This window comes from Lissotriton vulgaris, chromosome 1_1 (assembly GCF_964263255.1).
Source record: "Lissotriton vulgaris chromosome 1_1, aLisVul1.2, whole genome shotgun sequence".
NCBI classification, from domain to species: domain Eukaryota; kingdom Metazoa; phylum Chordata; class Amphibia; order Caudata; family Salamandridae; genus Lissotriton; species Lissotriton vulgaris.
This window is the reverse complement of record NC_141685.1, coordinates 230,792,557-230,819,093: the sequence shown is the minus strand read 5'-3', so window position 1 is coordinate 230,819,093 and position 26,537 is coordinate 230,792,557. Positions and strand designations below refer to the sequence as shown.

Genomic DNA, 26,537 nt, shown 5'->3' with positions numbered 1-26,537 from the left:
AACCAAAAGCAGTCATTCTACTTGTAAATCGTGCCAATTGAGTGGAACAGCGGCCTAGGATTCACCACTGCTTCATCTCATTTTCCAACAGATTGTAGACGTAAATTGGTTTTGATGGTACGCCTGTGCATGCTGAAATATTCAGAGCATATTCTGAATTTCAGTTAACACATCAGTAAGCATTTTGGCCATCAGTGAATTCAACCTTTTTTCTCAATCGGAATAGGCAAGGATAATGACAGATATATTTTACAATGTTAGAAAGTACATCATTTTATTTAATTGTGTGAATAAAAGGAATCTCCTCCCCGTCGGGGAATTGAACCCCGGTCTCCCGCGTGACAGGCGGGGATACTGACCACTATACTAACGAGGACTTATTGGCTTCAGTTAAACAGTGCTCATCTCCCTGGGGTTAAGGCATGCCCTCGATCAATTCTCAGTATTGTAATAGGCAGAATTGCTGCTTTTGGTTAGGACAAGTAATCTTTTTTCCTAAATTATTACAATACAGAAATTCCTAGCCAAAAACAATTAGTTTTATGAAGAAATTATTTCATTGAAATAAATATCTATCGATCTGTCTATCTAGCTATCTTTCTATTCATCAATATATATATTTATATAAATATATATATATATAATCAGCTCACTTTACCATTTGCAGCTTATAACTATTAGCCACCAGGGGTCACTACTAACCAAAAGCAGTCATTCTACTTGTAAATCGTGCCAATCGAGTGGAACAGCGGCCTAGGATTCACCACTGCTTCATCTCATTTTCCAACAGATTGTAGACGTAAATTGGTTTTGATGGTACGCCTGTGCATGCTGAAATATTCAGAGCATATTCTGAATTTCAGTTAACACATCAGTAAGCATTTTGGCCATCAGTGAATTCAACCTTTTTTCTCAATCGGAATAGGCAAGGATAATGACAGATATATTTTACAATGTTAGAAAGTACATCATTTTATTTAATTGTGTGAATAAAAGGAATCTCCTCCCCGTCGGGGAATTGAACCCCGGTCTCCCGCGTGACAGGCGGGGATACTGACCACTATACTAACGAGGACTTATTGGCTTCAGTTAAACAGTGCTCATCTCCCTGGGGTTAAGGCATGCCCTCGATCAATTCTCAGTATTGTAATAGGCAGAATTGCTGCTTTTGGTTAGGACAAGTAATCTTTTTTCCTAAATTATTACAATACAGAAATTCCTAGCCAAAAACAATTAGTTTTATGAAGAAATTATTTCATTGAAATAAATATCTATCGATCTGTCTATCTAGCTATCTTTCTATTCATCAATATATATATTTATATATATATATAATCAGCTCACTTTACCATTTGCAGCTTATAACTATTAGCCACCAGGGGTCACTCCTAACCAAAAGCAGTCATTCTACTTGTAAATCGTGCCAATTGAGTGGAACAGCGGCCTAGGATTCACCACTGCTTCATCTCATTTTCCAACAGATTGTAGACGTAAATTGGTTTTGATGGTACGCCTGTGCATGCTGAAATATTCAGAGCATATTCTGAATTTCAGTTAAAACATCAGTAAGCATTTTGGCCATCAGTGAATTCAACCTTTTTTCTCAATCGGAATAGGCAAGGATAATGACAGATATATTTTACAATGTTAGAAAGTACATCATTTTATTTAATTGTGTGAATAAAAGGAATCTCCTCCCCGTCGGGGAATTGAACCCCGGTCTCCCGCGTGACAGGCGGGGATACTGACCACTATACTAACGAGGACTTATTGGCTTCAGTTAAACAGTGCTCATCTCCCTGGGGTTAAGGCATGCCCTCGATCAATTCTCAGTATTGTAATAGGCAGAATTGCTGCTTTTGGTTAGGACAAGTAATCTTTTTTCCTAAATTATTACAATACAGAAATTCCTAGCCAAAAACAATTAGTTTTATGAAGAAATTATTTCATTGAAATAAATATCTATCGATCTGTCTATCTAGCTATCTTTCTATTCATCAATATATATATTTATATATATATATAATCAGCTCACTTTACCATTTGCAGCTTATAACTATTAGCCACCAGGGGTCACTCCTAACCAAAAGCAGTCATTCTACTTGTAAATCGTGCCAATTGAGTGGAACAGCGGCCTAGGATTCACCACTGCTTCATCTCATTTTCCAACAGATTGTAGACGTAAATTGGTTTTGATGGTACGCCTGTGCATGCTGAAATATTCAGAGCATATTCTGAATTTCAGTTAACACATCAGTAAGCATTTTGGCCATCAGTGAATTCAACCTTTTTTCTCAATCGGAATAGGCAAGGATAATGACAGATATATTTTACAATGTTAGAAAGTACATCATTTTATTTAATTGTGTGAATAAAAGGAATCTCCTCCCCGTCGGGGAATTGAACCCCGGTCTCCCGCGTGACAGGCGGGGATACTGACCACTATACTAACGAGGACTTATTGGCTTCAGTTAAACAGTGCTCATCTCCCTGGGGTTAAGGCATGCCCTCGATCAATTCTCAGTATTGTAATAGGCAGAATTGCTGCTTTTGGTTAGGACAAGTAATCTTTTTTCCTAAATTATTACAATACAGAAATTCCTAGCCAAAAACAATTAGTTTTATGAAGAAATTATTTCATTGAAATAAATATCTATCGATCTGTCTATCTAGCTATCTTTCTATTCATCAATATATATATTTATATAAATATATATATATATAATCAGCTCACTTTACCATTTGCAGCTTATAACTATTAGCCACCAGGGGTCACTACTAACCAAAAGCAGTCATTCTACTTGTAAATCGTGCCAATCGAGTGGAACAGCGGCCTAGGATTCACCACTGCTTCATCTCATTTTCCAACAGATTGTAGACGTAAATTGGTTTTGATGGTACGCCTGTGCATGCTGAAATATTCAGAGCATATTCTGAATTTCAGTTAACACATCAGTAAGCATTTTGGCCATCAGTGAATTCAACCTTTTTTCTCAATCGGAATAGGCAAGGATAATGACAGATATATTTTACAATGTTAGAAAGTACATCATTTTATTTAATTGTGTGAATAAAAGGAATCTCCTCCCCGTCGGGGAATTGAACCCCGGTCTCCCGCGTGACAGGCGGGGATACTGACCACTATACTAACGAGGACTTATTGGCTTCAGTTAAACAGTGCTCATCTCCCTGGGGTTAAGGCATGCCCTCGATCAATTCTCAGTATTGTAATAGGCAGAATTGCTGCTTTTGGTTAGGACAAGTAATCTTTTTTCCTAAATTATTACAATACAGAAATTCCTAGCCAAAAACAATTAGTTTTATGAAGAAATTATTTCATTGAAATAAATATCTATCGATCTGTCTATCTAGCTATCTTTCTATTCATCAATATATATATTTATATATATATATAATCAGCTCACTTTACCATTTGCAGCTTATAACTATTAGCCACCAGGGGTCACTACTAACCAAAAGCAGTCATTCTACTTGTAAATCGTGCCAATCGAGTGGAACAGCGGCCTAGGATTCACCACTGCTTCATCTCATTTTCCAACAGATTGTAGACGTAAATTGGTTTTGATGGTACGCCTGTGCATGCTGAAATATTCAGAGCATATTCTGAATTTCAGTTAACACATCAGTAAGCATTTTGGCCATCAGTGAATTCAACCTTTTTTCTCAATCGGAATAGGCAAGGATAATGACAGATATATTTTACAATGTTAGAAAGTACATCATTTTATTTAATTGTGTGAATAAAAGGAATCTCCTCCCCGTCGGGGAATTGAACCCCGGTCTCCCGCGTGACAGGCGGGGATACTGACCACTATACTAACGAGGACTTATTGGCTTCAGTTAAACAGTGCTCACCTCCCTGGGGTTAAGGCATGCCCTCGATCAATTCTCAGTATTGTAATAGGCAGAATTGCTGCTTTTGGTTAGGACAAGTAATCTTTTTTCCTAAATTATTACAATACAGAAATTCCTAGCCAAAAACAATTAGTTTTATGAAGAAGTTATTTCATTGAAATAAATATCTATCGATCTGTCTATCTAGCTATCTTTCTATTCATCAATATATATATTTATATATATATATATATATATATATATAATCAGCTCACTTTACCATTTGCAGCTTATAACTATTAGCCACCAGGGGTCACTACTAACCAAAAGCAGTCATTCTACTTGTAAATCGTGCCAATCGAGTGGAACAGCGGCCTAGGATTCACCACTGCTTCATCTCATTTTCCAACAGATTGTAGACGTAAATTGGTTTTGATGGTACGCCTGTGCATGCTGAAATATTCAGAGCATATTCTGAATTTCAGTTAACACATCAGTAAGCATTTTGGCCATCAGTGAATTCAACCTTTTTTCTCAATCGGAATAGGCAAGGATAATGACAGATATATTTTACAATGTTAGAAAGTACATCATTTTATTTAATTGTGTGAATAAAAGGAATCTCCTCCCCGTCGGGGAATTGAACCCCGGTCTCCCGTGTGACAGGCGGGGATACTGACCACTATACTAACGAGGACTTATTGGCTTCAGTTAAACAGTGCTCATCTCCCTGGGGTTAAGGCATGCCCTCGATCAATTCTCAGTATTGTAATAGGCAGAATTGCTGCTTTTGGTTAGGACAAGTAATCTTTTTTCCTAAATTATTACAATACAGAAATTCCTAGCCAAAAACAATTAGTTTTATGAAGAAATTATTTCATTGAAATAAATATCTATCGATCTGTCTATCTAGCTATCTTTCTATTCATCAATATATATATTTATATAAATATATATATATATAATCAGCTCACTTTACCATTTGCAGCTTATAACTATTAGCCACCAGGGGTCACTACTAACCAAAAGCAGTCATTCTACTTGTAAATCGTGCCAATCGAGTGGAACAGCGGCCTAGGATTCACCACTGCTTCATCTCATTTTCCAACAGATTGTAGACGTAAATTGGTTTTGATGGTACGCCTGTGCATGCTGAAATATTCAGAGCATATTCTGAATTTCAGTTAACACATCAGTAAGCATTTTGGCCATCAGTGAATTCAACCTTTTTTCTCAATCGGAATAGGCAAGGATAATGACAGATATATTTTACAATGTTAGAAAGTACATCATTTTATTTAATTGTGTGAATAAAAGGAATCTCCTCCCCGTCGGGGAATTGAACCCCGGTCTCCCGCGTGACAGGCGGGGATACTGACCACTATACTAACGAGGACTTATTGGCTTCAGTTAAACAGTGCTCATCTCCCTGGGGTTAAGGCATGCCCTCGATCAATTCTCAGTATTGTAATAGGCAGAATTGCTGCTTTTGGTTAGGACAAGTAATCTTTTTTCCTAAATTATTACAATACAGAAATTCCTAGCCAAAAACAATTAGTTTTATGAAGAAATTATTTCATTGAAATAAATATCTATCGATCTGTCTATCTAGCTATCTTTCTATTCATCAATATATATATTTATATATATATATATAATCAGCTCACTTTACCATTTGCAGCTTATAACTATTAGCCACCAGGGGTCACTCCTAACCAAAAGCAGTCATTCTACTTGTAAATCGTGCCAATTGAGTGGAACAGCGGCCTAGGATTCACCACTGCTTCATCTCATTTTCCAACAGATTGTAGACGTAAATTGGTTTTGATGGTACGCCTGTGCATGCTGAAATATTCAGAGCATATTCTGAATTTCAGTTAACACATCAGTAAGCATTTTGGCCATCAGTGAATTCAACCTTTTTTCTCAATCGGAATAGGCAAGGATAATGACAGATATATTTTACAATGTTAGAAAGTACATCATTTTATTTAATTGTGTGAATAAAAGGAATCTCCTCCCCGTCGGGGAATTGAACCCCGGTCTCCCGCGTGACAGGCGGGGATACTGACCACTATACTAACGAGGACTTATTGGCTTCAGTTAAACAGTGCTCATCTCCCTGGGGTTAAGGCATGCCCTCGATCAATTCTCAGTATTGTAATAGGCAGAATTGCTGCTTTTGGTTAGGACAAGTAATCTTTTTTCCTAAATTATTACAATACAGAAATTCCTAGCCAAAAACAATTAGTTTTATGAAGAAATTATTTCATTGAAATAAATATCTATCGATCTGTCTATCTAGCTATCTTTCTATTCATCAATATATATATTTATATAAATATATATATATATAATCAGCTCACTTTACCATTTGCAGCTTATAACTATTAGCCACCAGGGGTCACTACTAACCAAAAGCAGTCATTCTACTTGTAAATCGTGCCAATCGAGTGGAACAGCGGCCTAGGATTCACCACTGCTTCATCTCATTTTCCAACAGATTGTAGACGTAAATTGGTTTTGATGGTACGCCTGTGCATGCTGAAATATTCAGAGCATATTCTGAATTTCAGTTAACACATCAGTAAGCATTTTGGCCATCAGTGAATTCAACCTTTTTTCTCAATCGGAATAGGCAAGGATAATGACAGATATATTTTACAATGTTAGAAAGTACATCATTTTATTTAATTGTGTGAATAAAAGGAATCTCCTCCCCGTCGGGGAATTGAACCCCGGTCTCCCGCGTGACAGGCGGGGATACTGACCACTATACTAACGAGGACTTATTGGCTTCAGTTAAACAGTGCTCATCTCCCTGGGGTTAAGGCATGCCCTCGATCAATTCTCAGTATTGTAATAGGCAGAATTGCTGCTTTTGGTTAGGACAAGTAATCTTTTTTCCTAAATTATTACAATACAGAAATTCCTAGCCAAAAACAATTAGTTTTATGAAGAAATTATTTCATTGAAATAAATATCTATCGATCTGTCTATCTAGCTATCTTTCTATTCATCAATATATATATTTATATATATATATAATCAGCTCACTTTACCATTTGCAGCTTATAACTATTAGCCACCAGGGGTCACTCCTAACCAAAAGCAGTCATTCTACTTGTAAATCGTGCCAATTGAGTGGAACAGCGGCCTAGGATTCACCACTGCTTCATCTCATTTTCCAACAGATTGTAGACGTAAATTGGTTTTGATGGTACGCCTGTGCATGCTGAAATATTCAGAGCATATTCTGAATTTCAGTTAACACATCAGTAAGCATTTTGGCCATCAGTGAATTCAACCTTTTTTCTCAATCGGAATAGGCAAGGATAATGACAGATATATTTTACAATGTTAGAAAGTACATCATTTTATTTAATTGTGTGAATAAAAGGAATCTCCTCCCCGTCGGGGAATTGAACCCCGGTCTCCCGCGTGACAGGCGGGGATACTGACCACTATACTAACGAGGACTTATTGGCTTCAGTTAAACAGTGCTCATCTCCCTGGGGTTAAGGCATGCCCTCGATCAATTCTCAGTATTGTAATAGGCAGAATTGCTGCTTTTGGTTAGGACAAGTAATCTTTTTTCCTAAATTATTACAATACAGAAATTCCTAGCCAAAAACAATTAGTTTTATGAAGAAATTATTTCATTGAAATAAATATCTATCGATCTGTCTATCTAGCTATCTTTCTATTCATCAATATATATATTTATATATATATATATATATATAATCAGCTCACTTTACCATTTGCAGCTTATAACTATTAGCCACCAGGGGTCACTACTAACCAAAAGCAGTCATTCTACTTGTAAATCGTGCCAATCGAGTGGAACAGCGGCCTAGGATTCACCACTGCTTCATCTCATTTTCCAACAGATTGTAGACGTAAATTGGTTTTGATGGTACGCCTGTGCATGCTGAAATATTCAGAGCATATTCTGAATTTCAGTTAACACATCAGTAAGCATTTTGGCCATCAGTGAATTCAACCTTTTTTCTCAATCGGAATAGGCAAGGATAATGACAGATATATTTTACAATGTTAGAAAGTACATCATTTTATTTAATTGTGTGAATAAAAGGAATCTCCTCCCCGTCGGGGAATTGAACCCCGGTCTCCCGCGTGACAGGCGGGGATACTGACCACTATACTAACGAGGACTTATTGGCTTCAGTTAAACAGTGCTCACCTCCCTGGGGTTAAGGCATGCCCTCGATCAATTCTCAGTATTGTAATAGGCAGAATTGCTGCTTTTGGTTAGGACAAGTAATCTTTTTTCCTAAATTATTACAATACAGAAATTCCTAGCCAAAAACAATTAGTTTTATGAAGAAATTATTTCATTGAAATAAATATCTATCGATCTGTCTATCTAGCTATCTTTCTATTCATCAATATATATATTTATATATATATATATATATATATATATAATCAGCTCACTTTACCATTTGCAGCTTATAACTATTAGCCACCAGGGGTCACTACTAACCAAAAGCAGTCATTCTACTTGTAAATCGTGCCAATCGAGTGGAACAGCGGCCTAGGATTCACCACTGCTTCATCTCATTTTCCAACAGATTGTAGACGTAAATTGGTTTTGATGGTACGCCTGTGCATGCTGAAATATTCAGAGGATATTCTGAATTTCAGTTAACACATCAGTAAGCATTTTGGCCATCAGTGAATTCAACCTTTTTTCTCAATCGGAATAGGCAAGGATAATGACAGATATATTTTACAATGTTAGAAAGTACATCATTTTATTTAATTGTGTGAATAAAAGGAATCTCCTCCCCGTCGGGGAATTGAACCCCGGTCTCCCGTGTGACAGGCGGGGATACTGACCACTATACTAACGAGGACTTATTGGCTTCAGTTAAACAGTGCTCATCTCCCTGGGGTTAAGGCATGCCCTCGATCAATTCTCAGTATTGTAATAGGCAGAATTGCTGCTTTTGGTTAGGACAAGTAATCTTTTTTCCTAAATTATTACAATACAGAAATTCCTAGCCAAAAACAATTAGTTTTATGAAGAAATTATTTCATTGAAATAAATATCTATCGATCTGTCTATCTAGCTATCTTTCTATTCATCAATATATATATTTATATAAATATATATATATATAATCAGCTCACTTTACCATTTGCAGCTTATAACTATTAGCCACCAGGGTTCACTACTAACCAAAAGCAGTCATTCTACTTGTAAATCGTGCCAATCGAGTGGAACAGCGGCCTAGGATTCACCACTGCTTCATCTCATTTTCCAACAGATTGTAGACGTAAATTGGTTTTGATGGTACGCCTGTGCATGCTGAAATATTCAGAGCATATTCTGAATTTCAGTTAACACATCAGTAAGCATTTTGGCCATCAGTGAATTCAACCTTTTTTCTCAATCGGAATAGGCAAGGATAATGACAGATATATTTTACAATGTTAGAAAGTACATCATTTTATTTAATTGTGTGAATAAAAGGAATCTCCTCCCCGTCGGGGAATTGAACCCCGGTCTCCCGCGTGACAGGCGGGGATACTGACCACTATACTAACGAGGACTTATTGGCTTCAGTTAAACAGTGCTCATCTCCCTGGGGTTAAGGCATGCCCTCGATCAATTCTCAGTATTGTAATAGGCAGAATTGCTGCTTTTGGTTAGGACAAGTAATCTTTTTTCCTAAATTATTACAATACAGAAATTCCTAGCCAAAAACAATTAGTTTTATGAAGAAATTATTTCATTGAAATAAATATCTATCGATCTGTCTATCTAGCTATCTTTCTATTCATCAATATATATATTTATATATATATATAATCAGCTCACTTTACCATTTGCAGCTTATAACTATTAGCCACCAGGGGTCACTCCTAACCAAAAGCAGTCATTCTACTTGTAAATCGTGCCAATTGAGTGGAACAGCGGCCTAGGATTCACCACTGCTTCATCTCATTTTCCAACAGATTGTAGACGTAAATTGGTTTTGATGGTACGCCTGTGCATGCTGAAATATTCAGAGCATATTCTGAATTTCAGTTAACACATCAGTAAGCATTTTGGCCATCAGTGAATTCAACCTTTTTTCTCAATCGGAATAGGCAAGGATAATGACAGATATATTTTACAATGTTAGAAAGTACATCATTTTATTTAATTGTGTGAATAAAAGGAATCTCCTCCCCGTCGGGGAATCGAACCCCGGTCTCCCGCGTGACAGGCGGGGATACTGACCACTATACTAACGAGGACTTATTGGCTTCAGTTAAACAGTGCTCATCTCCCTGGGGTTAAGGCATGCCCTCGATCAATTCTCAGTATTGTAATAGGCAGAATTGCTGCTTTTGGTTAGGACAAGTAATCTTTTTTCCTAAATTATTACAATACAGAAATTCCTAGCCAAAAACAATTAGTTTTATGAAGAAATTATTTCATTGAAATAAATATCTATCGATCTGTCTATCTAGCTATCTTTCTATTCATCAATATATATATTTATATAAATATATATATATATAATCAGCTCACTTTACCATTTGCAGCTTATAACTATTAGCCACCAGGGGTCACTACTAACCAAAAGCAGTCATTCTACTTGTAAATCGTGCCAATCGAGTGGAACAGCGGCCTAGGATTCACCACTGCTTCATCTCATTTTCCAACAGATTGTAGACGTAAATTGGTTTTGATGGTACGCCTGTGCATGCTGAAATATTCAGAGCATATTCTGAATTTCAGTTAACACATCAGTAAGCATTTTGGCCATCAGTGAATTCAACCTTTTTTCTCAATCGGAATAGGCAAGGATAATGACAGATATATTTTACAATGTTAGAAAGTACATCATTTTATTTAATTGTGTGAATAAAAGGAATCTCCTCCCCGTCGGGGAATTGAACCCCGGTCTCCCGCGTGACAGGCGGGGATACTGACCACTATACTAACGAGGACTTATTGGCTTCAGTTAAACAGTGCTCATCTCCCTGGGGTTAAGGCATGCCCTCGATCAATTCTCAGTATTGTAATAGGCAGAATTGCTGCTTTTGGTTAGGACAAGTAATCTTTTTTCCTAAATTATTACAATACAGAAATTCCTAGCCAAAAACAATTAGTTTTATGAAGAAATTATTTCATTGAAATAAATATCTATCGATCTGTCTATCTAGCTATCTTTCTATTCATCAATATATATATATTTATATATATATATAATCAGCTCACTTTACCATTTGCAGCTTATAACTATTAGCCACCAGGGGTCACTCCTAACCAAAAGCAGTCATTCTACTTGTAAATCGTGCCAATTGAGTGGAACAGCGGCCTAGGATTCACCACTGCTTCATCTCATTTTCCAACAGATTGTAGACGTAAATTGGTTTTGATGGTACGCCTGTGCATGCTGAAATATTCAGAGCATATTCTGAATTTCAGTTAACACATCAGTAAGCATTTTGGCCATCAGTGAATTCAACCTTTTTTCTCAATCGGAATAGGCAAGGATAATGACAGATATATTTTACAATGTTAGAAAGTACATCATTTTATTTAATTGTGTGAATAAAAGGAATCTCCTCCCCGTCGGGGAATTGAACCCCGGTCTCCCGCGTGACAGGCGGGGATACTGACCACTATACTAACGAGGACTTATTGGCTTCAGTTAAACAGTGCTCATCTCCCTGGGGTTAAGGCATGCCCTCGATCAATTCTCAGTATTGTAATAGGCAGAATTGCTGCTTTTGGTTAGGACAAGTAATCTTTTTTCCTAAATTATTACAATACAGAAATTCCTAGCCAAAAACAATTAGTTTTATGAAGAAATTATTTCATTGAAATAAATATCTATCGATCTGTCTATCTAGCTATCTTTCTATTCATCAATATATATATTTATATATATATATAATCAGCTCACTTTACCATTTGCAGCTTATAACTATTAGCCACCAGGGGTCACTCCTAACCAAAAGCAGTCATTCTACTTGTAAATCGTGCCAATTGAGTGGAACAGCGGCCTAGGATTCACCACTGCTTCATCTCATTTTCCAACAGATTGTAGACGTAAATTGGTTTTGATGGTACGCCTGTGCATGCTGAAATATTCAGAGCATATTCTGAATTTCAGTTAACACATCAGTAAGCATTTTGGCCTTCAGTGAATTCAACCTTTTTTCTCAATCGGAATAGGCAAGGATAATGACAGATATATTTTACAATGTTAGAAAGTACATCATTTTATTTAATTGTGTGAATAAAAGGAATCTCCTCCCCGTCGGGGAATTGAACCCCGGTCTCCCGCGTGACAGGCGGGGATACTGACCACTATACTAACGAGGACTTATTGGCTTCAGTTAAACAGTGCTCACCTCCCTGGGGTTAAGGCATGCCCTCGATCAATTCTCAGTATTGTAATAGGCAGAATTGCTGCTTTTGGTTAGGACAAGTAATCTTTTTTCCTAAATTATTACAATACAGAAATTCCTAGCCAAAAACAATTAGTTTTATGAAGAAATTATTTCATTGAAATAAATATCTATCGATCTGTCTATCTAGCTATCTTTCTATTCGTCAATATATATATTTATATATATATATATATATATATAATCAGCTCACTTTACCATTTGCAGCTTATAACTATTAGCCACCAGGGGTCACTACTAACCAAAAGCAGTCATTCTACTTGTAAATCGTGCCAATCGAGTGGAACAGCGGCCTAGGATTCACCACTGCTTCATCTCATTTTCCAACAGATTGTAGACGTAAATTGGTTTTGATGGTACGCCTGTGCATGCTGAAATATTCAGAGCATATTCTGAATTTCAGTTAACACATCAGTAAGCATTTTGGCCATCAGTGAATTCAACCTTTTTTCTCAATCGGAATAGGCAAGGATAATGACAGATATATTTTACAATGTTAGAAAGTACATCATTTTATTTAATTGTGTGAATAAAAGGAATCTCCTCCCCGTCGGGGAATTGAACCCCGGTCTCCCGCGTGACAGGCGGGGATACTGACCACTATACTAACGAGGACTTATTGGCTTCAGTTAAACAGTGCTCATCTCCCTGGGGTTAAGGCATGCCCTCGATCAATTCTCAGTATTGTAATAGGCAGAATTGCTGCTTTTGGTTAGGACAAGTAATCTTTTTTCCTAAATTATTACAATACAGAAATTCCTAGCCAAAAACAATTAGTTTTATGAAGAAATTATTTCATTGAAATAAATATCTATCGATCTGTCTATCTAGCTATCTTTCTATTCATCAATATATATATTTATATAAATATATATATATATAATCAGCTCACTTTACCATTTGCAGCTTATAACTATTAGCCACCAGGGGTCACTACTAACCAAAAGCAGTCATTCTACTTGTAAATCGTGCCAATCGAGTGGAACAGCGGCCTAGGATTCACCACTGCTTCATCTCATTTTCCAACAGATTGTAGACGTAAATTGGTTTTGATGGTACGCCTGTGCATGCTGAAATATTCAGAGCATATTCTGAATTTCAGTTAACACATCAGTAAGCATTTTGGCCATCAGTGAATTCAACCTTTTTTCTCAATCGGAATAGGCAAGGATAATGACAGATATATTTTACAATGTTAGAAAGTACATCATTTTATTTAATTGTGTGAATAAAAGGAATCTCCTCCCCGTCGGGGAATTGAACCCCGGTCTCCCGCGTGACAGGCGGGGATACTGACCACTATACTAACGAGGACTTATTGGCTTCACTTAAACAGTGCTCATCTCCCTGGGGTTAAGGCATGCCCTTGATCAATTCTCAGTATTGTAATAGGCAGAATTGCTGCTTTTGGTTAGGACAAGTAATCTTTTTTCCTAAATTATTACAATACAGAAATTCCTAGCCAAAAACAATTAGTTTTATGAAGAAATTATTTCATTGAAATAAATATCTATCGATCTGTCTATCTAGCTATCTTTCTATTCATCAATATATATATATATATAATCAGCTCACTTTACCATTTGCAGCTTATAACTATTAGCCACCAGGGGTCACTACTAACCAAAAGCAGTCATTCTACTTGTAAATCGTGCCAATCGAGTGGAACAGCGGCCTAGGATTCACCACTGCTTCATCTCATTTTCCAACAGATTGTAGACGTAAATTGGTTTTGATGGTACGCCTGTGCATGCTGAAATATTCAGAGCATATTCTGAATTTCAGTTAACACATCAGTAAGCATTTTGGCCATCAGTGAATTCAACCTTTTTTCTCAATCGGAATAGGCAAGGATAATGACAGATATATTTTACAATGTTAGAAAGTACATCATTTTATTTAATTGTGTGAATAAAAGGAATCTCCTCCCCGTCGGGGAATTGAACCCCGGTCTCCCGCGTGACAGGCGGGGATACTGACCACTATACTAACGAGGACTTATTGGCTTCAGTTAAACAGTGCTCATCTCCCTGGGGTTAAGGCATGCCCTCGATCAATTCTCAGTATTGTAATAGGCAGAATTGCTGCTTTTGGTTAGGACAAGTAATCTTTTTTCCTAAATTATTACAATACAGAAATTCCTAGCCAAAAACAATTAGTTTTATGAAGAAATTATTTCATTGAAATAAATATCTATCGATCTGTCTATCTAGCTATCTTTCTATTCATCAATATATATATATATATAATCAGCTCACTTTACCATTTGCAGCTTATAACTATTAGCCACCATGGGTCACTACTAACCAAAAGCAGTCATTCTACTTGTAAATCGTGCCAATCGAGTGGAACAGCGGCCTAGGATTCACCACTGCTTCATCTCATTTTCCAACAGATTGTAGACGTAAATTGGTTTTGATGGTACGCCTGTGCATGCTGAAATATTCAGAGCATATTCTGAATTTCAGTTAACACATCAGTAAGCATTTTGGCCATCAGTGAATTCAACCTTTTTTCTCAATCGGAATAGGCAAGGATAATGACAGATATATTTTACAATGTTAGAAAGTACATCATTTTATTTAATTGTGTGAATAAAAGGAATCTCCTCCCCGTCGGGGAATTGAACCCCGGTCTCCCGCGTGACAGGCGGGGATACTGACCACTATACTAACGAGGACTTATTGGCTTCAGTTAAACAGTGCTCATCTCCCTGGGGTTAAGGCATGCCCTCGATCAATTCTCAGTATTGTAATAGGCAGAATTGCTGCTTTTGGTTAGGACAAGTAATCTTTTTTCCTAAATTATTACAATACAGAAATTCCTAGCCAAAAACAATTAGTTTTATAAAGAAATTATTTCATTGAAATAAATATCTATCGATCTGTCTATCTAGCTATCTTTCTATTCATCAATATATATATTTATATATATATATAATCAGCTCACTTTACCATTTGCAGCTTATAACTATTAGCCACCAGGGGTCACTCCTAACCAAAAGCAGTCATTCTACTTGTAAATCGTGCCAATTGAGTGGAACAGCGGCCTAGGATTCACCACTGCTTCATCTCATTTTCCAACAGATTGTAGACGTAAATTGGTTTTGATGGTACGCCTGTGCATGCTGAAATATTCAGAGCATATTCTGAATTTCAGTTAACACATCAGTAAGCATTTTGGCCTTCAGTGAATTCAACCTTTTTTCTCAATCGGAATAGGCAAGGATAATGACAGATATATTTTACAATGTTAGAAAGTACATCATTTTATTTAATTGTGTGAATAAAAGGAATCTCCTCCCCGTCGGGGAATTGAACCCCGGTCTCCCGCGTGACAGGCGGGGATACTGACCACTATACTAACGAGGACTTATTGGCTTCAGTTAAACAGTGCTCACCTCCCTGGGGTTAAGGCATGCCCTCGATCAATTCTCAGTATTGTAATAGGCAGAATTGCTGCTTTTGGTTAGGACAAGTAATCTTTTTTCCTAAATTATTACAATACAGAAATTCCTAGCCAAAAACAATTAGTTTTATGAAGAAATTATTTCATTGAAATAAATATCTATCGATCTGTCTATCTAGCTATCTTTCTATTCGTCAATATATATATTTATATATATATATATATATATATATATAATCAGCTCACTTTACCATTTGCAGCTTATAACTATTAGCCACCAGGGGTCACTACTAACCAAAAGCAGTCATTCTACTTGTAAATCGTGCCAATCGAGTGGAACAGCGGCCTAGGATTCACCACTGCTTCATCTCATTTTCCAACAGATTGTAGACGTAAATTGGTTTTGATGGTACGCCTGTGCATGCTGAAATATTCAGAGCATATTCTGAATTTCAGTTAACACATCAGTAAGCATTTTGGCCATCAGTGAATTCAACCTTTTTTCTCAATCGGAATAGGCAAGGATAATGACAGATATATTTTACAATGTTAGAAAGTACATCATTTTATTTAATTGTGTGAATAAAAGGAATCTCCTCCCCGTCGGGGAATTGAACCCCGGTCTCCCGCGTGACAGGCGGGGATACTGACCACTATACTAACGAGGACTTATTGGCTTCAGTTAAACAGTGCTCATCTCCCTGGGGTTAAGGCATGCCCTCGATCAATTCTCAGTATTGTAATAGGCAGAATTGCTGCTTTTGGTTAGGACAAGTAATCTTTTTTCCTAAATTATTACAATACAGAAATTCCTAGCCAAAAACAATTAGTTTTATGAAGAAATTATTTCATTGAAATAAATATCTATCGATCTGTCTATCTAGCTATCTTTCTATTCATCAATATATATATTTATATAAATATATATATATATAATCAGCTCACTTTACCATTTGCAGCTTATAACTATTAGCCACCAGGGGTCACTACTAACCAAAAGCAGTCATTCTACTTGTAAATCGTGCCAATCGAGTGGAACAGCGGCCTAGGATTCACCACTGCTTCATCTCATTTTCCAACAGATTGTAGACGTAAATTGGTTTTGATGGTACGCCTGTGCATGCTGAAATATTCAGAGCATATTCTGAATTTCAGTTAACACATCAGTAAGCATTTTGGCCATCAGTGAATTCAACCTTTTTTCTCAATCGGAATAGGCAAGGATAATGACAGATATATTTTACAATGTTAGAAAGTACATCATTTTATTTAATTGTGTGAATAAAAGGAATCTCCTCCCCGTCGGGGAATTGAACCCCGGTCTCCCGCGTGACAGGCGGGGATACTGACCACTATACTAACGAGGACTTATTGGCTTCACTTAAACAGTGCTCATCTCCCTGGGGTTAAGGCATGCCCTTGATCAATTCTCAGTATTGTAATAGGCAGAATTGCTGCTTTTGGTTAGGACAAGTAATCTTTTTTCCTAAATTATTACAATACAGAAATTCCTAGCCAAAAACAATTAGTTTTATGAAGAAATTATTTCATTGAAATAAATATCTATCGATCTGTCTATCTAGCTATCTTTCTATTCATCAATATATATATATATATAATCAGCTCACTTTACCATTTGCAGCTTATGACTATTAGCCACCAGGGGTCACTACTAACCAAAAGCAGTCATTCTACTTGCAAATCGTGCCAATCGAGTGGAACAGCGGCCTAGGATTCACCACTGCTTCATCTCATTTTCCAACAGATTGTAGACGTAAATTGGTTTTGATGGTACGCCTGTGCATGCTGAAATATTCAGAGCATATTCTGAATTTCAGTTAACACATCAGTAAGCATTTTGGCCATCAGTGAATTCAACCTTTTTTCTCAATCGGAATAGGCAAGGATAATGACAGATATATTTTACAATGTTAGAAAGTACATCATTTTATTTAATTGTGTGAATAAAAGGAATCTCCTCCCCGTCGGGGAATTGAACCCCGGTCTCCCGCGTGACAGGCGGGGATACTGACCACTATACTAACGAGGACTTATTGGCTTCAGTTAAACAGTGCTCATCTCCCTGGGGTTAAGGCATGCCCTCGATCAATTCTCAGTATTGTAATAGGCAGAATTGCTGCTTTTGGTTAGGACAAGTAATCTTTTTTCCTAAATTATTACAATACAGAAATTCCTAGCCAAAAACAATTAGTTTTATGAAGAAATTATTTCATTGAAATAAATATCTATCGATCTGTCTATCTAGCTATCTTTCTATTCATCAATATATATATTTATATATATATATATATATATATAATCAGCTCACTTTACCATTTGCAGCTTATAACTATTAGCCACCTGGGGTCACTACTAACCAAAAGCAGTCATTCTACTTGTAAATCGTGCCAATCGAGGGGAACAGCGGCCTAGGATTCACCACTGCTTCATCTCATTTTCCAACAGATTGTAGACGTAAATTGGTTTTGATGGTACGCCTGTGCATGCTGAAATATTCAGAGCATATTCTGAATTTCAGTTAACACATCAGTAAGCATTTTGGCCATCAGTGAATTCAACCTTTTTTCTCAATCGGAATAGGCAAGGATAATGACAGATATATTTTACAATGTTAGAAAGTACATCATTTTATTTAATTGTGTGAATAAAAGGAATCTCCTCCCCGTCGGGGAATTGAACCCCGGTCTCCCGCGTGACAGGCGGGGATACTGACCACTATACTAACGAGGACTTATTGGCTTCAGTTAAACAGTGCTCATCTCCCTGGGGTTAAGGCATGCCCTCGATCAATTCTCAGTATTGTAATAGGCAGAATTGCTGCTTTTGGTTAGGACAAGTAATCTTTTTTCCTAAATTATTACAATACAGAAATTCCTAGCCAAAAACAATTAGTTTTATGAAGAAATTATTTCATTGAAATAAATATCTATCGATCTGTCTATCTAGCTATCTTTCTATTCATCAATATATATATATATATAATCAGCTCACTTTACCATTTGCAGCTTATAACTATTAGCCACCAGGGGTCACTACTAACCAAAAGCAGTCATTCTACTTGTAAATCGTGCCAATCGAGTGGAACAGCGGCCTAGGATTCACCACTGCTTCATCTCATTTTCCAACAGATTGTAGACGTAAATTGGTTTTGATGGTACGCCTGTGCATGCTGAAATATTCAGAGCATATTCTGAATTTCAGTTAACACATCAGTAAGCATTTTGGCCATCAGTGAATTCAACCTTTTTTCTCAATCGGAATAGGCAAGGATAATGACAGATATATTTTACAATGTTAGAAAGTACATCATTTTATTTAATTGTGTGAATAAAAGGAATCTCCTCCCCGTCGGGGAATTGAACCCCGGTCTCCCGCGTGACAGGCGGGGATACTGACCACTATACTAACGAGGACTTATTGGCTTCAGTTAAACAGTGCTCATCTCCCTGGGGTTAAGGCATGCCCTCGATCAATTCTCAGTATTGTAATAGGCAGAATTGCTGCTTTTGGTTAGGACAAGTAATCTTTTTTCCTAAATTATTACAATACAGAAATTCCTAGCCAAAAACAATTAGTTTTATGAAGAAATTATTTCATTGAAATAAATATCTATCGATCTGTCTATCTAGCTATCTTTCTATTCATCAATATATATATTTATATATATATATAATCAGCTCACTTTACCATTTGCAGCTTATAACTATTAGCCACCAGGGGTCACTCCTAACCAAAAGCAGTCATTCTACTTGTAAATCGTGCCAATTGAGTGGAACAGCGGCCTAGGATTCACCACTGCTTCATCTCATTTTCCAACAGATTGTAGACGTAAATTGGTTTTGATGGTACGCCTGTGCATGCTGAAATATTCAGAGCATATTCTGAATTTCAGTTAACACATCAGTAAGCATTTTGGCCTTCAGTGAATTCAACCTTTTTTCTCAATCGGAATAGGCAAGGATAATGACAGATATATTTTACAATGTTAGAAAGTACATCATTTTATTTAATTGTGTGAATAAAAGGAATCTCCTCCCCGTCGGGGAATTGAACCCCGGTCTCCCGCGTGACAGGCGGGGATACTGACCACTATACTAACGAGGACTTATTGGCTTCAGTTAAACAGTGCTCATCTCCCTGGGGTTAAGGCATGCCCTCGATCAATTCTCAGTATTGTAATAGGCAGAATTGCTGCTTTTGGTTAGGACAAGTAATCTTTTTTCCTAAATTATTACAATACAGAAATTCCTAGCCAAAAACAATTAGTTTTATGAAGAAATTATTTCATTGAAATAAATATCTATCGATCTGTCTATCTAGCTATCTTTCTATTCGTCAATATATATATTTATATATATATATATATATATATATAATCAGCTCACTTTACCATTTGCAGCTTATAACTATTAGCCACCAGGGGTCACTACTAACCAAAAGCAGTCATTCTACTTGTAAATCGTGCCAATCGGGTGGAACAGCGGCCTAGGATTCACCACTGCTTCATCTCATTTTCCAACAGATTGTAGACGTAAATTGGTTTTGATGGTACGCCTGTGCATGCTGAAATATTCAGAGCATATTCTGAATTTCAGTTAACACATCAGTAAGCATTTTGGCCATCAGTGAATTCAACCTTTTTTCTCAATCGGAATAGGCAAGGATAATGACAGATATATTTTACAATGTTAGAAAGTACATCATTTTATTTAATTGTGTGAATAAAAGGAATCTCCTCCCCGTCGGGGAATTGAACCCCGGTCTCCCGCGTGACAGGCGGGGATACTGACCACTATACTAACGAGGACTTATTGGCTTCAGTTAAACAGTGCTCATCTCCCTGGGGTTAAGGCATGCCCTCGATCAATTCTCAGTATTGTAATAGGCAGAATTGCTGCTTTTGGTTAGGACAAGTAATCTTTTTTCCTAAATTATTACAATACAGAAATTCCTAGCCAAAAACAATTAGTTTTATGAAGAAATTATTTCATTGAAATAAATATCTATCGATCTGTCTATCTAGCTATCTTTCTATTCATCAATATATATATTTATATAAATATATATATATATAATCAGCTCACTTTACCATTTGCAGCTTATAACTATTAGCCACCAGGGGTCACTACTAACCAAAAGCAGTCATTCTACTTGTAAATCGTGCCAATCGAGTGGAACAGCGGCCTAGGATTCACCACTGCTTCATCTCATTTTCCAACAGATTGTAGACGTAAATTGGTTTTGATGGTACGCCTGTGCATGCTGAAATATTCAGAGCATATTCTGAATTTCAGTTAACACATCAGTAAGCATTTTGGCCATCAGTGAATTCAACCTTTTTTCTCAATCGGAATAGGCAAGGATAATGACAGATATATTTTACAATGTTAGAAAGTACATCATTTTATTTAATTGTGTGAATAAAAGGAATCTCCTCCCCGTCGGGGAATTGAACCCCGGTCTCCCGCGTGACAGGCGGGGATACTGACCACTATACTAACGAGGACTTATTGGCTTCAGTTAAACAGTGCTCATCTCCCTGGGGTTAAGGCATGCCCTCGATCAATTCTCAGTATTGTAATAGGCAGAATTGCTGCTTTTGGTTAGGACAAGTAATCTTTTTTCCTAAATTATTACAATACAGAAATTCCTAGCCAAAAACAATTAGTTTTATGAAGAAATTATTTCATTGAAATAAATATCTATCGATCTGTCTATCTAGCTATCTTTCTATTCATCAATATATATATTTATATATATATATATATATATATAATCAGCTCACTTTACCATTTGCAGCTTATAACTATTAGCCACCAGGGGTCACTACTAACCAAAAGCAGTCATTCTACTTGTAAATCGTGCCAATCGAGTGGAACAGCGGCCTAGGATTCACCACTGCTTCATCTCATTTTCCAACAGATTGTAGACGTAAATTGGTTTTGATGGTACGCCTGTGCATGCTGAAATATTCAGAGCATATTCTGAATTTCAGTTAACACATCAGTAAGCATTTTGGCCATCAGTGAATTCAACCTTTTTTCTCAATCGGAATAGGCAAGGATAATGACAGATATATTTTACAATGTTAGAAAGTACATCATTTTATTTAATTGTGTGAATAAAAGGAATCTCCTCCCCGTCGGGGAATTGAACCCCGGTCTCCCGCGTGACAGGCGGGGATACTGACCACTATACTAACGAGGACTTATTGGCTTCAGTTAAACAGTGCTCATCTCCCTGGGGTTAAGGCATGCCCTCGATCAATTCTCAGTATTGTAATAGGCAGAATTGCTGCTTTTGGTTAGGACAAGTAATCTTTTTTCCTAAATTATTACAATACAGAAATTCCTAGCCAAAAACAATTAGTTTTATGAAGAAATTATTTCATTGAAATAAATATCTATCGATCTGTCTATCTAGCTATCTTTCTATTCATCAATATATATATATATATAATCAGCTCACTTTACCATTTGCAGCTTATAACTATTAGCCACCAGGGAGCACTACTAACCAAAAGCAGTCATTCTACTTGTAAATCGTGCCAATCGAGTGGAACAGCGGCCTAGGATTCACCACTGCTTCATCTCATTTTCCAACAGATTGTAGACGTAAATTGGTTTTGATGGTACGCCTGTGCATGCTGAAATATTCAGAGCATATTCTGAATTTCAGTTAACACATCAGTAAGCATTTTGGCCATCAGTGAATTCAACCTTTTTTCTCAATCGGAATAGGCAAGGATAATGACAGATATATTTTACAATGTTAGAAAGTACATCATTTTATTTAATTGTGTGAATAAAAGGAATCTCCTCCCCGTCGGGGAATTGAACCCCGGTCTCCCGCGTGACAGGCGGGGATACTGACCACTATACTAACGAGGACTTATTGGCTTTAGTTAAACAGTGCTCACCTCCCTGGGGTTAAGGCATGCCCTCGATCAATTCTCAGTATTGTAATCGGCAGAATTGCTGCTTTTGGTTAGGACAAGTAATCTTTTTTCCTAAATTATTACAATACAGAAATTCCTAGCCAAAAACAATTAGTTTTATGAAGAAATTATTTCATTGAAATAAATATCTATCGATCTGTCTATCTAGCTATCTTTCTATTCATCAATATATATATTTATATATATATATATATATAATCAGCTCACTTTACCATTTGCAGCTTATAACTATTAGCCACCAGGGGTCACTACTAACCAAAAGCAGTCATTCTACTTGTAAATCGTGCCAATCGAGTGGAACAGCGGCCTAGGATTCACCACTGCTTCATCTCATTTTCCAACAGATTGTAGACGTAAATTGGTTTTGATGGTACGCCTGTGCATGCTGAAATATTCAGAGCATATTCTGAATTTCAGTTAACACATCAGTAAGCATTTTGGCCATCAGTGAATTCAACCTTTTTTCTCAATCGGAATAGGCAAGGATAATGACAGATATATTTTACAATGTTAGAAAGTACATCATTTTATTTAATTGTGTGAATAAAAGGAATCTCCTCCCCGTCGGGGAATTGAACCCCGGTCTCCCGCGTGACAGGCGGGGATACTGACCACTATACTAACGAGGACTTATTGGCTTCAGTTAAACAGTGCTCATCTCCCTGGGGTTAAGGCATGCCCTCGATCAATTCTCAGTATTGTAATAGGCAGAATTGCTGCTTTTGGTTAGGACAAGTAATCTTTTTTCCTAAATTATTACAATACAGAAATTCCTAGCCAAAAACAATTAGTTTTATGAAGAAATTATTTCATTGAAATAAATATCTATCGATCTGTCTATCTAGGTATCTTTCTATTCATCAATATATATATTTATATATATATATATATATATATAATCAACTCACTTTACCATTTGCAGCTTATAACTATTAGCCACCAGGGGTCACTACTAACCAAAAGCAGTCATTCTACTTGTAAATCGTGCCAATCGAGTGGAACAGCGGCCTAGGATTCACCACTGCTTCATCTCATTTTCCAACAGATTGTAGACGTAAATTGGTTTTGATGGTACGCCTGTGCATGCTGAAATATTCAGAGCATATTCTGAATTTCAGTTAACACATCAGTAAGCATTTTGGCCATCAGTGAATTCAACCTTTTTTCTCAATCGGAATAGGCAAGGATAATGACAGATATATTTTACAATGTTAGAAAGTACATCATTTTATTTAATTGTGTGAATAAAAGGAATCTCCTCCCCGTCGGGGAATTGAACCCCGGTCTCCCGCGTGACAGGCGGGGATACTGACCACTATACTAACGAGGACTTATTGGCTTCACTTAAACAGTGCTCATCTCCCTGGGGTTAAGGCATGCCCTTGATCAATTCTCAGTATTGTAATAGGCAGAATTGCTGCTTTTGGTTAGGACAAGTAATCTTTTTTCCTAAATTATTACAATACAGAAATTCCTAGCCAAAAACAATTAGTTTTATGAAGAAATTATTTCATTGAAATAAATATCTATCGATCTGTCTATCTAGCTATCTTTCTATTCATCAATATATATATATATATAATCAGCTCACTTTACCATTTGCAGCTTATAACTATTAGCCACCAGGGGTCACTACTAACCAAAAGCAGTCATTCTACTTGTAAATCGTGCCAATCGAGTAAAACAGCGGCCTAGGATTCACCACTGCTTCATCTCATTTTCCAACAGATTGTAGACGTAAATTGGTTTTGATGGTACGCCTGTGCATGCTGAAATATTCAGAGCATATTCTGAATTTCAGTTAACACATCAGTAAGCATTTTGGCCATCAGTGAATTCAACCTTTTTTCTCAATCGGAATAGGCAAGGATAATGACAGATATATTTTACAATGTTAGAAAGTACATCATTTTATTTAATTGTGTGAATAAAAGGAATCTCCTCCCCGTCGGGGAATTGAACCCCGGTCTCCCGCGTGACAGGCGGGGATACTGACCACTATACTAACGAGGACTTATTGGCTTCAGTTAAACAGTGCTCACCTCCCTGGGGTTAAGGCATGCCCTCGATCAATTCTCAGTATTGTAATAGGCAGAATTGCTGCTTTTGGTTAGGACAAGTAATCTTTTTTCCTAAATTATTACAATACAGAAATTCCTAGCCAAAAACAATTAGTTTTATGAAGAAATTATTTCATTGAAATAAATATCTATCGATCTGTCTATCTAGCTATCTTTCTATTCATCAATATATATATTTATATAAATATATATATATATAATCAGCTCACTTTACCATTTGCAGCTTATAACTATTAGCCACCAGGGGTCACTACTAACCAAAAGCAGTCATTCTACTTGTAAATCGTGCCAATCGAGTGGAACAGCGGCCTAGGATTCACCACTGCTTCATCTCATTTTCCAACAGATTGTAGACGTAAATTGGTTTTGATGGTACGCCTGTGCATGCTGAAATATTCAGAGCATATTCTGAATTTCAGTTAACACATCAGTAAGCATTTTGGCCATCAGTGAATTCAACCTTTTTTCTCAATCGGAATAGGCAAGGATAATGACAGATATATTTTACAATGTTAGAAAGTACATCATTTTATTTAATTGTGTGAATAAAAGGAATCTCCTCCCCGTCGGGGAATTGAACCCCGGTCTCCCGCGTGACAGGCGGGGATACTGACCACTATACTAACGAGGACTTATTGGCTTCAGTTAAACAGTGCTCATCTCCCTGGGGTTAAGGCATGCCCTCGATCAATTCTCAGTATTGTAATAGGCAGAATTGCTGCTTTTGGTTAGGACAAGTAATCTTTTTTCCTAAATTATTACAATACAGAAATTCCTAGCCAAAAACAATTAGTTTTATGAAGAAATTATTTCATTGAAATAAATATCTATCGATCTGTCTATCTAGCTATCTTTCTATTCATCAATATATATATTTATATATATATATAATCAGCTCACTTTACCATTTGCAGCTTATAACTATTAGCCACCAGGGGTCACTCCTAACCAAAAGCAGTCATTCTACTTGTAAATCGTGCCAATTGAGTGGAACAGCGGCCTAGGATTCACCACTGCTTCATCTCATTTTCCAACAGATTGTAGACGTAAATTGGTTTTGATGGTACGCCTGTGCATGCTGAAATATTCAGAGCATATTCTGAATTTCAGTTAACACATCAGTAAGCATTTTGGCCTTCAGTGAATTCAACCTTTTTTCTCAATCGGAATAGGCAAGGATAATGACAGATATATTTTACAATGTTAGAAAGTACATCATTTTATTTAATTGTGTGAATAAAAGGAATCTCCTCCCCGTCGGGGAATTGAACCCCGGTCTCCCGCGTGACAGGCGGGGATACTGACCACTATACTAACGAGGACTTATTGGCTTCAGTTAAACAGTGCTCACCTCCCTGGGGTTAAGGCATGCCCTCGATCAATTCTCAGTATTGTAATAGGCAGAATTGCTGCTTTTGGTTAGGACAAGTAATCTTTTTTCCTAAATTATTACAATACAGAAATTCCTAGCCAAAAACAATTAGTTTTATGAAGAAATTATTTCATTGAAATAAATATCTATCGATCTGTCTATCTAGCTATCTTTCTATTCATCAATATATATATATATATAATCAGCTCACTTTACCATTTGCAGCTTATAACTATTAGCCACCAGGGGTCACTACTAACCAAAAGCAGTCATTCTACTTGTAAATCGTGCCAATCGAGTGGAACAGCGGCCTAGGATTCACCACTGCTTCATCTCATTTTCCAACAGATTGTAGACGTAAATTGGTTTTGATGGTACGCCTGTGCATGCTGAAATATTC

At 36.8% G+C, this 26,537-nt stretch overlaps 36 non-coding genes across 36 annotated transcripts; all 36 read right to left on the bottom strand.

The window, feature by feature from the left end:
- Positions 1 to 304: 304 nt before the first annotated feature.
- Positions 305 to 376, bottom strand: TRNAD-GUC (transfer RNA aspartic acid (anticodon GUC)). The gene has a single exon. It is a non-coding gene; the product is annotated as a tRNA-Asp (tRNA).
- Positions 377 to 1,003: 627 nt separating this feature from the next.
- Positions 1,004 to 1,075, bottom strand: TRNAD-GUC (transfer RNA aspartic acid (anticodon GUC)). Its single transcript has one exon. It is a non-coding gene; the product is annotated as a tRNA-Asp (tRNA).
- A 619-nt stretch (positions 1,076 to 1,694) lies between these two features.
- On the bottom strand, positions 1,695 to 1,766 carry TRNAD-GUC (transfer RNA aspartic acid (anticodon GUC)). Its single transcript has one exon. It is a non-coding gene; the product is annotated as a tRNA-Asp (tRNA).
- Positions 1,767 to 2,385: 619 nt separating this feature from the next.
- Positions 2,386 to 2,457, bottom strand: TRNAD-GUC (transfer RNA aspartic acid (anticodon GUC)). The gene has a single exon. It is a non-coding gene; the product is annotated as a tRNA-Asp (tRNA).
- Positions 2,458 to 3,084: 627 nt separating this feature from the next.
- On the bottom strand, positions 3,085 to 3,156 carry TRNAD-GUC (transfer RNA aspartic acid (anticodon GUC)). The gene has a single exon. It is a non-coding gene; the product is annotated as a tRNA-Asp (tRNA).
- Positions 3,157 to 3,775: 619 nt separating this feature from the next.
- On the bottom strand, positions 3,776 to 3,847 carry TRNAD-GUC (transfer RNA aspartic acid (anticodon GUC)). Its single transcript has one exon. It is a non-coding gene; the product is annotated as a tRNA-Asp (tRNA).
- Positions 3,848 to 5,179: 1,332 nt separating this feature from the next.
- TRNAD-GUC (transfer RNA aspartic acid (anticodon GUC)) lies at positions 5,180 to 5,251 on the bottom strand. The gene has a single exon. It is a non-coding gene; the product is annotated as a tRNA-Asp (tRNA).
- A 621-nt stretch (positions 5,252 to 5,872) lies between these two features.
- On the bottom strand, positions 5,873 to 5,944 carry TRNAD-GUC (transfer RNA aspartic acid (anticodon GUC)). The gene has a single exon. It is a non-coding gene; the product is annotated as a tRNA-Asp (tRNA).
- Positions 5,945 to 6,571: 627 nt separating this feature from the next.
- Positions 6,572 to 6,643, bottom strand: TRNAD-GUC (transfer RNA aspartic acid (anticodon GUC)). Its single transcript has one exon. It is a non-coding gene; the product is annotated as a tRNA-Asp (tRNA).
- A 619-nt stretch (positions 6,644 to 7,262) lies between these two features.
- On the bottom strand, positions 7,263 to 7,334 carry TRNAD-GUC (transfer RNA aspartic acid (anticodon GUC)). The gene has a single exon. It is a non-coding gene; the product is annotated as a tRNA-Asp (tRNA).
- A 627-nt stretch (positions 7,335 to 7,961) lies between these two features.
- On the bottom strand, positions 7,962 to 8,033 carry TRNAD-GUC (transfer RNA aspartic acid (anticodon GUC)). Its single transcript has one exon. It is a non-coding gene; the product is annotated as a tRNA-Asp (tRNA).
- A 1,332-nt stretch (positions 8,034 to 9,365) lies between these two features.
- TRNAD-GUC (transfer RNA aspartic acid (anticodon GUC)) lies at positions 9,366 to 9,437 on the bottom strand. The gene has a single exon. It is a non-coding gene; the product is annotated as a tRNA-Asp (tRNA).
- Positions 9,438 to 10,056: 619 nt separating this feature from the next.
- On the bottom strand, positions 10,057 to 10,128 carry TRNAD-GUC (transfer RNA aspartic acid (anticodon GUC)). Its single transcript has one exon. It is a non-coding gene; the product is annotated as a tRNA-Asp (tRNA).
- Positions 10,129 to 10,755: 627 nt separating this feature from the next.
- On the bottom strand, positions 10,756 to 10,827 carry TRNAD-GUC (transfer RNA aspartic acid (anticodon GUC)). The gene has a single exon. It is a non-coding gene; the product is annotated as a tRNA-Asp (tRNA).
- Positions 10,828 to 11,448: 621 nt separating this feature from the next.
- TRNAD-GUC (transfer RNA aspartic acid (anticodon GUC)) lies at positions 11,449 to 11,520 on the bottom strand. Its single transcript has one exon. It is a non-coding gene; the product is annotated as a tRNA-Asp (tRNA).
- Positions 11,521 to 12,139: 619 nt separating this feature from the next.
- Positions 12,140 to 12,211, bottom strand: TRNAD-GUC (transfer RNA aspartic acid (anticodon GUC)). The gene has a single exon. It is a non-coding gene; the product is annotated as a tRNA-Asp (tRNA).
- A 629-nt stretch (positions 12,212 to 12,840) lies between these two features.
- TRNAD-GUC (transfer RNA aspartic acid (anticodon GUC)) lies at positions 12,841 to 12,912 on the bottom strand. The gene has a single exon. It is a non-coding gene; the product is annotated as a tRNA-Asp (tRNA).
- A 627-nt stretch (positions 12,913 to 13,539) lies between these two features.
- On the bottom strand, positions 13,540 to 13,611 carry TRNAD-GUC (transfer RNA aspartic acid (anticodon GUC)). The gene has a single exon. It is a non-coding gene; the product is annotated as a tRNA-Asp (tRNA).
- A 611-nt stretch (positions 13,612 to 14,222) lies between these two features.
- Positions 14,223 to 14,294, bottom strand: TRNAD-GUC (transfer RNA aspartic acid (anticodon GUC)). The gene has a single exon. It is a non-coding gene; the product is annotated as a tRNA-Asp (tRNA).
- A 611-nt stretch (positions 14,295 to 14,905) lies between these two features.
- TRNAD-GUC (transfer RNA aspartic acid (anticodon GUC)) lies at positions 14,906 to 14,977 on the bottom strand. The gene has a single exon. It is a non-coding gene; the product is annotated as a tRNA-Asp (tRNA).
- Positions 14,978 to 15,596: 619 nt separating this feature from the next.
- TRNAD-GUC (transfer RNA aspartic acid (anticodon GUC)) lies at positions 15,597 to 15,668 on the bottom strand. Its single transcript has one exon. It is a non-coding gene; the product is annotated as a tRNA-Asp (tRNA).
- A 633-nt stretch (positions 15,669 to 16,301) lies between these two features.
- Positions 16,302 to 16,373, bottom strand: TRNAD-GUC (transfer RNA aspartic acid (anticodon GUC)). Its single transcript has one exon. It is a non-coding gene; the product is annotated as a tRNA-Asp (tRNA).
- A 627-nt stretch (positions 16,374 to 17,000) lies between these two features.
- TRNAD-GUC (transfer RNA aspartic acid (anticodon GUC)) lies at positions 17,001 to 17,072 on the bottom strand. Its single transcript has one exon. It is a non-coding gene; the product is annotated as a tRNA-Asp (tRNA).
- A 611-nt stretch (positions 17,073 to 17,683) lies between these two features.
- Positions 17,684 to 17,755, bottom strand: TRNAD-GUC (transfer RNA aspartic acid (anticodon GUC)). Its single transcript has one exon. It is a non-coding gene; the product is annotated as a tRNA-Asp (tRNA).
- A 629-nt stretch (positions 17,756 to 18,384) lies between these two features.
- On the bottom strand, positions 18,385 to 18,456 carry TRNAD-GUC (transfer RNA aspartic acid (anticodon GUC)). The gene has a single exon. It is a non-coding gene; the product is annotated as a tRNA-Asp (tRNA).
- Positions 18,457 to 19,067: 611 nt separating this feature from the next.
- On the bottom strand, positions 19,068 to 19,139 carry TRNAD-GUC (transfer RNA aspartic acid (anticodon GUC)). The gene has a single exon. It is a non-coding gene; the product is annotated as a tRNA-Asp (tRNA).
- Positions 19,140 to 19,758: 619 nt separating this feature from the next.
- TRNAD-GUC (transfer RNA aspartic acid (anticodon GUC)) lies at positions 19,759 to 19,830 on the bottom strand. The gene has a single exon. It is a non-coding gene; the product is annotated as a tRNA-Asp (tRNA).
- A 631-nt stretch (positions 19,831 to 20,461) lies between these two features.
- On the bottom strand, positions 20,462 to 20,533 carry TRNAD-GUC (transfer RNA aspartic acid (anticodon GUC)). The gene has a single exon. It is a non-coding gene; the product is annotated as a tRNA-Asp (tRNA).
- Positions 20,534 to 21,160: 627 nt separating this feature from the next.
- TRNAD-GUC (transfer RNA aspartic acid (anticodon GUC)) lies at positions 21,161 to 21,232 on the bottom strand. The gene has a single exon. It is a non-coding gene; the product is annotated as a tRNA-Asp (tRNA).
- A 629-nt stretch (positions 21,233 to 21,861) lies between these two features.
- On the bottom strand, positions 21,862 to 21,933 carry TRNAD-GUC (transfer RNA aspartic acid (anticodon GUC)). The gene has a single exon. It is a non-coding gene; the product is annotated as a tRNA-Asp (tRNA).
- A 611-nt stretch (positions 21,934 to 22,544) lies between these two features.
- TRNAD-GUC (transfer RNA aspartic acid (anticodon GUC)) lies at positions 22,545 to 22,616 on the bottom strand. The gene has a single exon. It is a non-coding gene; the product is annotated as a tRNA-Asp (tRNA).
- Positions 22,617 to 23,241: 625 nt separating this feature from the next.
- Positions 23,242 to 23,313, bottom strand: TRNAD-GUC (transfer RNA aspartic acid (anticodon GUC)). The gene has a single exon. It is a non-coding gene; the product is annotated as a tRNA-Asp (tRNA).
- Positions 23,314 to 23,942: 629 nt separating this feature from the next.
- Positions 23,943 to 24,014, bottom strand: TRNAD-GUC (transfer RNA aspartic acid (anticodon GUC)). Its single transcript has one exon. It is a non-coding gene; the product is annotated as a tRNA-Asp (tRNA).
- A 611-nt stretch (positions 24,015 to 24,625) lies between these two features.
- TRNAD-GUC (transfer RNA aspartic acid (anticodon GUC)) lies at positions 24,626 to 24,697 on the bottom strand. Its single transcript has one exon. It is a non-coding gene; the product is annotated as a tRNA-Asp (tRNA).
- A 627-nt stretch (positions 24,698 to 25,324) lies between these two features.
- On the bottom strand, positions 25,325 to 25,396 carry TRNAD-GUC (transfer RNA aspartic acid (anticodon GUC)). The gene has a single exon. It is a non-coding gene; the product is annotated as a tRNA-Asp (tRNA).
- Positions 25,397 to 26,015: 619 nt separating this feature from the next.
- Positions 26,016 to 26,087, bottom strand: TRNAD-GUC (transfer RNA aspartic acid (anticodon GUC)). The gene has a single exon. It is a non-coding gene; the product is annotated as a tRNA-Asp (tRNA).
- Between the last annotated feature and the right edge of the window lie 450 nt (positions 26,088 to 26,537).